Source organism: Myotis lucifugus, unplaced genomic scaffold (assembly GCF_000147115.1).
Source record: "Myotis lucifugus unplaced genomic scaffold, Myoluc2.0 scaffold_10, whole genome shotgun sequence".
NCBI classification, from domain to species: Eukaryota; Metazoa; Chordata; class Mammalia; order Chiroptera; family Vespertilionidae; genus Myotis; species Myotis lucifugus.
The window spans coordinates 11,509,522-11,519,741 of NW_005871058.1; the positions used below are offsets into that span (position 1 = coordinate 11,509,522).

General features: G+C 35.3%; 1 protein-coding gene across 1 annotated transcript in view; it reads right to left on the bottom strand.

Moving 5' to 3' along the window:
• The window catches only part of LRP6 (LDL receptor related protein 6), a 129,156-nt gene extending 120,480 nt beyond the window's left edge, over positions 1–8,676 (bottom strand). Inside the window, exons 1-2 of the mRNA XM_023750038.1 lie at positions 8,670–8,676; positions 7,674–7,707 (exon numbers count right to left, since the gene is read on the bottom strand). The gene's annotated coding sequence lies outside the window, so the exon portion shown is untranslated. The remainder of the gene's footprint in view (positions 1–7,673; positions 7,708–8,669) is intronic.
• Between the last annotated feature and the right edge of the window lie 1,544 nt (positions 8,677–10,220).

Sequence of the window (10,220 nt, forward strand, 5' to 3'; positions counted from 1 at the left end):
CCTTTTTACCACCCTCTGCCTTGCCTTTAGCTCTCTTAATCTATCCTCCTTTAATACTCCAGTCTCCACCATCCCTCTATCCACCCTTGTCAGACCTTCCTCTTCCCATTCCAACCCCTTATCTCCTTGTAGTCATTCGAGCTTTAAGGTTCCCTTTTCCCCACTAGGAACTCATGAGGGGATCAAGGACCTGAAGTTAAAAAACCTAATTGGAAACAGGCTGAATCTGTTAACCATTCAGATGAGCTTTAGAAACACCCAGACAGCCCTTGGTCTCTCTTCGTTCCCTCACCCAACATTTAGTCCACAACCTTCATAAGACTACACATCAGAGCAAAAAAAACCTTAAAGGTCTCCTCCACAAATATTGTTGAGGACACTTCAGCCCTCATATTGACTTAGCAGGAAACACAATTATGCTTTTAAAAAATGTAAAGGTAAAGAAAGGACAAGAACTAGCTCTTTTATATCACCAGTGAGTTGTAAATTTCAAACTGAAGTTATAAGCTCTCTACCTGTGTCTATATGTCTTCATGTTATGTGTACGTATGTTATGTATATAAAATATTTCCCTACCTCCAGACAGTATTACCAATTATAATTTTAGATTACAAAATCCCTTAAATGAGTCCTATTCTGATATACTTGAAGATAAATGGGACCTCATATAAATTAAATATTCCTAGGATTTTCGGAAATTAAACTTCTTATACTTTCAAAAGTATTTTTACAGAAACTAACCCAAATGTTTTAAGAATCTGTTAACATTTAAACAAATCTCTGGCAAATAAGACTAGTTAAATATTGCTGGTTTAATAAAAACAGCTATCTTTTGAGTTATCAGCATTAAGTATAACACAAGCATATATTTTTATTCTACTTGAATATGTTCTTCCTAAACTTTTACAAATTTTTGATAGAGTAAACTTAGCATTTCATCTACATTTGTAGCTAGCCAAGTTAATTATTATTCTGACAAACTTTATTTCAACAGTTATTATGTTTTATAATAAGCAAACTTGAAGATAGCTTCCAAAATCTTTTAATAACTTAAAACTTTACACTTATGCTAAGGTGATTCATGGATATTCATTAAATACCGATGTCACTTCAAAGTAAGAGAGAACAGTGAAATATAGAAGCATTCCTATTTTATACAGTTGGTTGTGTGTTTTTTTTTGCCTCTTATTTTTATGGTACCAAAAGCTTTATATATCTGAGTCTATTTCATGAACATACTCATTTTTGCTACATTAAGAAGTTATACTATCACAAAGTATATGGCTATAAAAAGTTGTAAGATCTATATTCATAAGCTCTGCCAGTCTACTTTAGGCATATCACAGACAGTTCACAATTATTCACCTCATAGTTTTCTCTGAAAATAGTAGGTACTATAATTTTAAATTATAATTTTATGCTAATGAGACTACTAAGAGAAATAGTGACAGAAAAGAACACTGTATGCAAAGTATGTAGGATGTGTTTTTAGTAAGGAAAAAGAGTCCGGCCAGTGTTGCTCAGTGGTTTAGTGTCATGATTCAATTCCAGTCAGGGCGTATGCCTGGGTTGTGGGCTCAATCCCCAGTAGGGGGCATGCAGGAGGCAGCTGATCAATGATTCTCTCTCATCATTGATGTTTCTCTCTCTCTCTCCCTCGCCCTTCCCCTCTCTGAAATCAATAAAAAAATATTTTAAAATTTTAAATAAAAGAAATAAGGAAGAAGAAAACAGCCCTAAAGTAAAAATGACTAATTCCTTCAGAATGAGAAAGAGAAAAATGTAGAACAAAACCTGAATGGATATAGAAACTTATAAAGAGTTCATGAAAAAGGAATTTTGTTTGTTGTGGTAACAGCCAGCTAAGATTTCATGAGCTTATTTGTAAGGTTTTCAAAAAGCACTTGAGTATCAAATATTAAACTGATGCAAAGCTAAAATTTGGTTTTCTATTAAAATGGCAAAATTTTCTTGGGTTATTGGTCTGCTCTTAATAAAGTTTATAAAAGGTTTTCTAAGTAATCTCCCTAGAAGGCGAAGATTCTTTGTGTTATCAGAATTTCCTGTGCTTAATGTTGACTTTGTCATGTCTGATTACAGTAATGCACAGCATAACAAAGTTTTGGTCAACAACACACTGTCTATGACAGTGGTCCCATCCTATATAACAAAAGCCTAATATGCAAATCGACCGAACGGCGGAACGACGGGTCGCTATGACATGCTCTGACCACCAGGGAGCAGATGCTCAACGCAGGAGCTGCCCCCAGCCCGCAGGCCCCAGACCAGCCAAGGCAGGTGCCAGCGGGGGCCCCCCTGATCGCCCCACTGGTCACCTGCAGAGGGAGGCAACCAGCAGCGGTGGCGGGACACTCAGGGGGCAGGACCAGCCAGCGAGTGGGCAGCGCCAGGCCAGCCAAGGCAGGTGCCAGCGCGGGCCCCCCGATCGCCCCGCCGGTCACCCTACAGATCAGCCCTGATCGCTGGCCAGGCCTAGGGACCCTCCTCATGCACCAGGCCTCTAGTATGATTATAATGGAGCTGAAAAACTATCACCTAGTGACATCATAACTGTCATAGCATTATGGTACAATGCATTACTTACATGTTTGTGGTAATGCTGGTATAAACAAATCTACTGCACTGCTAGTCATATAAAAGCATAGCACATAAAATTATGTATAACACATAACACTACATAATAATAATAATAATAAATGGCTGGTGAATTTACCATACTATACTTATCTTTTTTGTGTATGTACCGAAACCTGGGACTAAACCACTTTTTATCATTATTTTAGACTGTACTCCATCTACTTATTAAAAAATTTGCTACAAAACAGTATGCTGTTACACCAGCAGCAGCCTCATACATATTTACCACGTCTTGATTGCATCATTTCCTCTTGCACTTGATTTAATCTCATGTTGTTTTATACAGAAACTTGCTGTATAGATAGGCTTATAGGCTAGGAGCAAAAGACTATCTATACCAGTGACATTCAACCTTTTTCATCTCATGGCACACATAAACTCATTACTAAAATTCTGCAGCACATCAAAATTGTATTTTTTGCCAATCTGATTTTAAAAAGGTATAATTTTGATTCATTCATACTGGACGGCTATTGTTGTATTGGCTGTTGTCATTTTTTTATTTGACAATCTAAGAGAAAAGAGGTCAGTGCCTCTGACTAAAATAGTCAGGTATTGAATGTTTTAAAAATTCTTGCAGGCCCTGGCCATTGTGGCGCAGTTGGCTGAGTGTTGTCCCATGAACCCCAAGGTCACGGGTTCAATTTCCTGTCAGGGCACATACCCAGATTTCCAGCTCGATCCCAGATAGTCAGGGTACATACAGGAGACAGCCAATCGCTATTTCTCTCTCTCTCTCTTTCTCTCTCCCCCCCCTTCCTCTCTCTCTAAAAAATTCAATCAAAACATTTTTAAAAAATTCTTACAGCACACCAGTTGAAAATTGCTAGGTTCTGTATCCCATTTAGCCTAGGTGTGTAGTAGGCTATCCTATCTAGGTTTATGTAAGTATACTCTATGACGTTTGCACAATGACATAAGCACCTAATGATGCATTTCGCAGAACATATCCCCACCAAATTGTAATATAATGTTAATCATTACATTAAGCAGAGCATGACTGTACTTATATAAACAAAGTCTTCTCAATTTTGAAAGAGCTAAGGTTCTTTACCATCATGTTCCCCCCATGTAAACTTATAAAAAAGATTTTTGGCACTTTGGTTAAATAGGTAGTCATGTATTTTTTCTCATGACCTATTTAATCAATTTTTCAAACCTCTTGATTTTTTACATTCTGTCTTTTCAAAATCAAATGGTCCCTTGAGGTTCACAAGAATTTATTCTTTCACCTGGTAAAAGAGAGGTGTTAAAAATAATTAGGTTTATTTGATCAATGTCATGATTTGCATGCGAAGCATTGTCAAAACAAAAAGAGATTACCCTCCCCAAGGTTAAATCTGTATGGGTAAAATGTTAATATGATTAGTTCAGAAATTGTATATTGTTCCCAGAAATTAATTAGTACTCTCACTGTCCATGATGTTTCTATTTATTAAGAGTCCCAGGGCTGCTTTGCCTAATATTAAACAACAGTATAGTATCACAAGTCATAATTTCAGTTATACTTTTTATATTTTATATTAATAACATATTTATGTCAAGTTGGTCACAACTTGACTTCTTTAATTTGAATACAGCATACTCTAGATAGCTAACTGGGGATTCACATCACTTACTTTATGGACTTTTATTACACAAATGTTTAGGACACAGACTTACTCTTCTTTAAAAGAATGTTAATAATTATATTTTGTCTAAAACTGCTTTGGCCCTGGCTGGTTTGGCTCAGTACATAGAGCCTGCGGACTGAAGGGTCCCAGGTTCGAGTCGAGTCAAGGGCCCGTGCCCAGGTTTCGGGCTCAATCCCCAGTGGGGAGTGTGCAGGAGGCAGCTGATCGATGATTCTCTCTCATCATTGATGTTTCTGTCTCTCTCTCCTTCTCCTCTCTAAAATCAATAAAAATATATTTTAAAAAATAACAATGCTTTCAACCTCTAATGAGAGACATTGTAATATATAAAAAATATAAAAATAAAAAAAACTGCTTTGGATTGACTTGATTTTGGTTTGTATGTCACAAAAACAAACTTCACTGTCAACTGCATTTTTTTTTTCAGAAAGGAAGGGAGAGACAGAAACATCAATGATGAGAGAGCATCATTGATCTGCTGCCTCCTGTACAAGCCCACAACCTGGGTATGTGCCCTTACTGGGAATTGAACTGTGACCTCCTGGTTCATAGGTCAACACTCAACCACTGAGCCATGCTGGCCGGGCAATTGCATTATCTTTTTTATTAAAAATTCTCATCAGATCTTTCACTTTTAAAAGTATCAGTAATAAGTTAATCACCATCATTTTTTAAGTCTTTTGTAATCTACAGATAGTTTTTTGGTTTATTCCAATGATTCCCTGAAAGTGCTTACACATGAGCTATAGGCCAGAGTGTTTGTCTTCAACTATAAAAAAAAAGGACTGTTGAAAAATGACTATACCAGGTACTCTTGGGCACAAGCCTCTGATGGCATCACTTAAATAACTTTGAGGCTGTATCAGTGGACTGAGTCAGGATTTCCCAAAAGCTAGTGGATAAACAGATGGATTCAGGAAACTGCTAACCCAAGATCTAGCAGAACAAGAATTAATTACATAGGACTGAATAAACTGATGAAGGATTATTATGGGCTTTGTTAAAATATTGCTGATGCTTTAATGTCCTGTTTTTTGGATATAAGGAATTCCTGTCTCTTTAAGCTACCTATAACTTATTAACAACTTAAGCAAACTATCCCTTTGTAAACAAAAATGAAATATTTACCTTTTTCTCCCTGCCTGACACCTCCATAATTCAAAGATTCTTATTGAGTATTCATATTTTCAGGCCAATATAATTATTTGCATAGGATCAGGAAGAGTCTGTCCTCCTCGTTGGAAACACTGGTTATATATCCAAGGCTTTGACTGGAATGCCATATTTGAAAGTGGTGCTCATTTAATCAAATATGATCAGACACTTTTAGGGCGCTATGGTTGACTTTACCAAGTCAATGCTTACTTGCAGTCCTCATAGGAAAACTGGACTGATACCTGCTTACAGAGTTTCCAGCCTTACAGGTGAAGTAAGCAAGGTCACTTCTAGGCAGGCTCAGGAATCCTAAGATACTAAGATACTTTGAGAACTTAAGAAATTCACCCAAATCTATAGATACTGCAAATGAAACATGATGGTGATTTTTTAGCTTGGCTTCCTGGACTCAATAGGCTTTTATGAAAGTCCAATCCAAGATTCCTTATAAAAACTTCCAGCAAAGCAAATGTAAAAGGCCTAACCTACATAAATAACCAGGCCAAATCTAATGAGACCAACTTCACAATGACTCTTATTTTATCCCATTGTGGACTAAATATTTGTGGCCCCCACTCCCAATATATATGTTGAAATCCTACATCCTCTCATGTGATAGGATTAGGAGGTGGGAGCTTCAGGAGGTTATTAGGATTAGATCAAGTCATGAGGGTGGAGTCTCGTGAATGGAATTAGTATAAGATTCAAGAAAGAGCTTACTTCCTCTCTCTGCTCTCCACCTTATGAGAACATAGAGAGGTCAGCAGTCTGCAACAAAGAAGTAGATCCTCACCAGAACATGACTATTCTGGCACCCTGACCTTGGACTTCCTGCCTCCACACATAAAAAATAAGTTTCTGTTCTTTGTAAGCCACCCAGTCTATACTATTTTTGTTTATAGCAGCTTGAACTAAAACATATCCCTAATAATGACAAATTTTGTTTTAAACAACAGGAAGCCTGACCAAGTGCTCACAACTGCCCATTACTTATCCACTGACTTGACTTGACCAAACTTTAGTCAAGCTTTTCTCCTTTCCCACAATCCCCTAAACTTTGGCTTGCTCTAAATTTAAGCTAGTACACATAGAACTTTTTCCCTTAACCGTTCATTCCAAGCATCAGCTGACTGCAGGAAATAAAAAATTCCATTTATCATGCAATCTGCTCACCCCCACCCACTTGGCCCACATGCCTACAAAATTCCTTCTAGCCATTCTCTATAAAAGAAATCTTTCTGTGTTTGATTTTGAGATCCCTGCAAATCTGGCTATTAGAAATTTTCCCTATTGTAATAATAATTTTCCCTATTGAATAAATGTCTCTCCTTACCTAAATCCAGAATTGTTTTTATTTAACCATAATGACAAACCACCCATTTGCAAACTACAAAATTACGCTAACAATTATTTTCCTCTTTCAAAGGTGATTGGTATCATTTTCAAAACCATAAGGCCCAGATAAAATTAGGTACATACAAAAAGCACTGCAATATAAAATTACTGTCCAGACCAGCAATCTGGCCTTAGGTTAGTCATTCATCTTTCTAATTCATAAAATGAAGAGGTTGGGCCAGGTAATTTCTAATATCCCTTCTGTCCTAGATATGAATTTGGTAAAAAGGTTTAACTGGGACAAGGCTATTCATAAGTCAATACACAGAAATAATATGCTGGTGACCTACTCAGTGTTTCTCCAGAAAAAAAAAAAATAGGAACATAGATTTTTTTAAGACTATTTCTTTAACTTCAAAAACAGATTTCAGAAATAATTTCTCAAGATAAAAATTCCAATGATCAAACCCACACTCATTCAAAAGTACTCCATATGTCCATACAATGGAATATTATTCAGCCATAAAAGTGAATTTTCGAAATATTGATAATGCTACCACATGGATGAACCTCGAAAACATTATGCAAGAGAAAGAAGCCAGATACAAAAGGCCACATACGGTATGATCCCATTCATATGAAATGTTCACAATAGGCAAATCCATAGAGATAGAAAATAGATTAGTGGTTTCCAGAGACTGGGGGAAGGGGGAATGGGAAATGACTGCTAAGGGGCATGGGGCTTCTTCTTGAGGTGATGAAAATGTTCTAGAATTAGATAGTGGTGATGGTTGTACAACCTTGTAAATATACTAAAAACCACTGAACTGGATACTTTTAAAATGAACTTTATGGTATATGAATTATAAGAAATAAAATTAAAAGAAATACCTTGTGAGGTAGCGTGGCCGAGTGGTCTAAGGCGCTGGATTAAAAGAAATATCTTTTTTTAAATAGTGGGTTAAAAAAGTACTTGAGCACATTAGTTATACTATCGATGTAATAGTTAAATCCTAAAACCAGAAAATGTTACATAGCCCACATTTCAAGTTCAACCTCAGTTATAAATATGATTTATGTCTATTATGATTAGTTTTTCCTAATTTGTGCTAAAAAAAACTTTATAGTAATTACAAATTTATAATTTAACCATGTCTGATAAAACACAAAATGAAACTCCAAATAAGACTGTATAAACATGAAAAATCACATCTTTTTATATTGCTTTAAATATAAAATTTAGAATACCTAATATGTGCAAAGCTCTGGTACATTGTGGTATATGAAAGAAAAAACTCTACTCTTGAAACACCTTTTAGCTCACAAAGGGCTGTTGTCCTCACTGGCATAAATCAAGAAACTGTTACAAATAAATACCATATATTGTGTAGATAAGAGTTCATGCTAATGAAGGTCAGCTGTTAGCTTTCCCAGACTTGCAAAATATGCTGTCTTTAAATTGATAGATGGACATAGGCAAATTACACCCCTCATAAAGCTGGTCAATAATGAGAAAGACTTCTATCCCTAAACCCTTTACTTGATGTGGCTTTGGTCCAGGAGTGATCAAGTGATGACTAACTAAGGCCTTAGAGAAAATGCCTTCCTGGTCAAACATACATTATTTGATAAAGTAAAGGTACAGTTTTCCAGTATCTGAGTAACTATTTTCTTGAAAAATATGACCATTGCTGACCACATTCACCTCTGCATTTTTATTTTTACCAAGAATCTAATCAATAACTTTAGGCCTAGTGTCAACTAATAACTTAAAAATGCACTTAATTTTTTATTTTTGCCTGAAAATGTGGTTGAACTTCTCATCCACGATTTCCTATCCCTTGCAAGCAAGGTATCACAGGAACAAAAATTAGCAACTCATCTTACAGCTAACAGAATCACAGCATTGAAGTATCAGTAATTTTCATCAAATTGAACCCAGGCACATTTCAATATTTTCCAGTCCCACATCTGAGTTTCTTGAACCTTTTATGAGGATAACACAAGCTTGAGAAACAAAAGCATATCCTAATAATATCAAGTAACACTGTTTTTATTGTATTTATGATGAATTATATTTAAAATGAGTAATTTCAAGGACAAATACCCTATTCTTAGATTGCCCAGTCCATGTATTTGATTAAGTTTCAAAGTTATTCACATGGAGCAGTGTTCTGTTCATTATGTTGGGCTCATTTTACAGAAGATACTAGGAATGGTGAAACGTGCAATGCAGGTAAATGCAGTGTAGCATTTACCGATCCTACAAGGAAAAGTACATCAACTGAACAATTTTAATCATTGTAAACAAAAAATACAGTAAAATTTCTCAATTAGAAAATGTCTTCATAAAATTATTTTGCCCATAGTTAAATAAGTAAATAAGTATCTCAATCAAATGCACTATTTCTCCTCTAGCATTTTTATAATAATCACCTAAAACAATGTTAAAGTTGCAATCCTTTAGAAGGTAAAATAAATCTAGTAGATAGTGGCCATCTTATTTATATAAAACAAAACAGAAAATATCAGAAGAGTCAAAAAGGTTAAAAACCACTGACCGAAAACTATTGAGTACCTAAAACAGTGTCTGGCACTTAAATGTTTTCCTGAGCATTAATATTTCTTTTAATTTAGCCATGTTAATAATAGTGACCAATTATTCAAAGTCTACTATGGACTGTGCACTGTACTACCCATTTATAAACATTATCTCATCAGTTCCCAGTCACCTTGTAAGGTATTCCCATCTAACAGAAGAAACGAAAGCTAAATAACTTGCCCAAGGATACATAAAGTGGTAGATTTGAACTTGGTTAGTCAACAAAACCCATACCTTTCTATTATAGTGCTTTCCTTTATAATCTTCTCCAAATATAAATTTGCAATAAAATTTCCATGATGGAAATAAATTTTCTCATTAGTTGCCCATGGCCTAAACAGAACCATAATCTGTGTTGTTTATCCAATATGTTCAAATTATAAGTTCACATAAAATATTTTCCATTTATATACTACCTCACAGAATCTTTTTTATATTCAAAAAAGGAGTCATTTCTGATAGCCAAAGCATGTGTAACTATATGAAAACAGTATTTCAGTTCAACAAATAGAAAAACCTCCAATTAAAGCAAAAAAAAAAAAAAGAAAGAAAGAAAAGAAAAATTGAACCATGCGAAATCATTTTTAGGCTGGTTATGACACTGAGCTGAAACCTTAAATTTCAAAACCAAATTATTCCTTAGCCAGATGAGCAAACCTTAAAGTAAGTAGTGATGAAAATATCAGATTCAACTACTGTATATGGAACTGTAATCAAATATCAATTCACATGAATCACCCAATGCTTGAAGGTTCCCTTGAACCTTCCCTTCAAGGTTCCCTGAGTTGCTTGGAACAAAGGTTCAGCAGAATGTTAAAAAGATTCATGTTAAAATG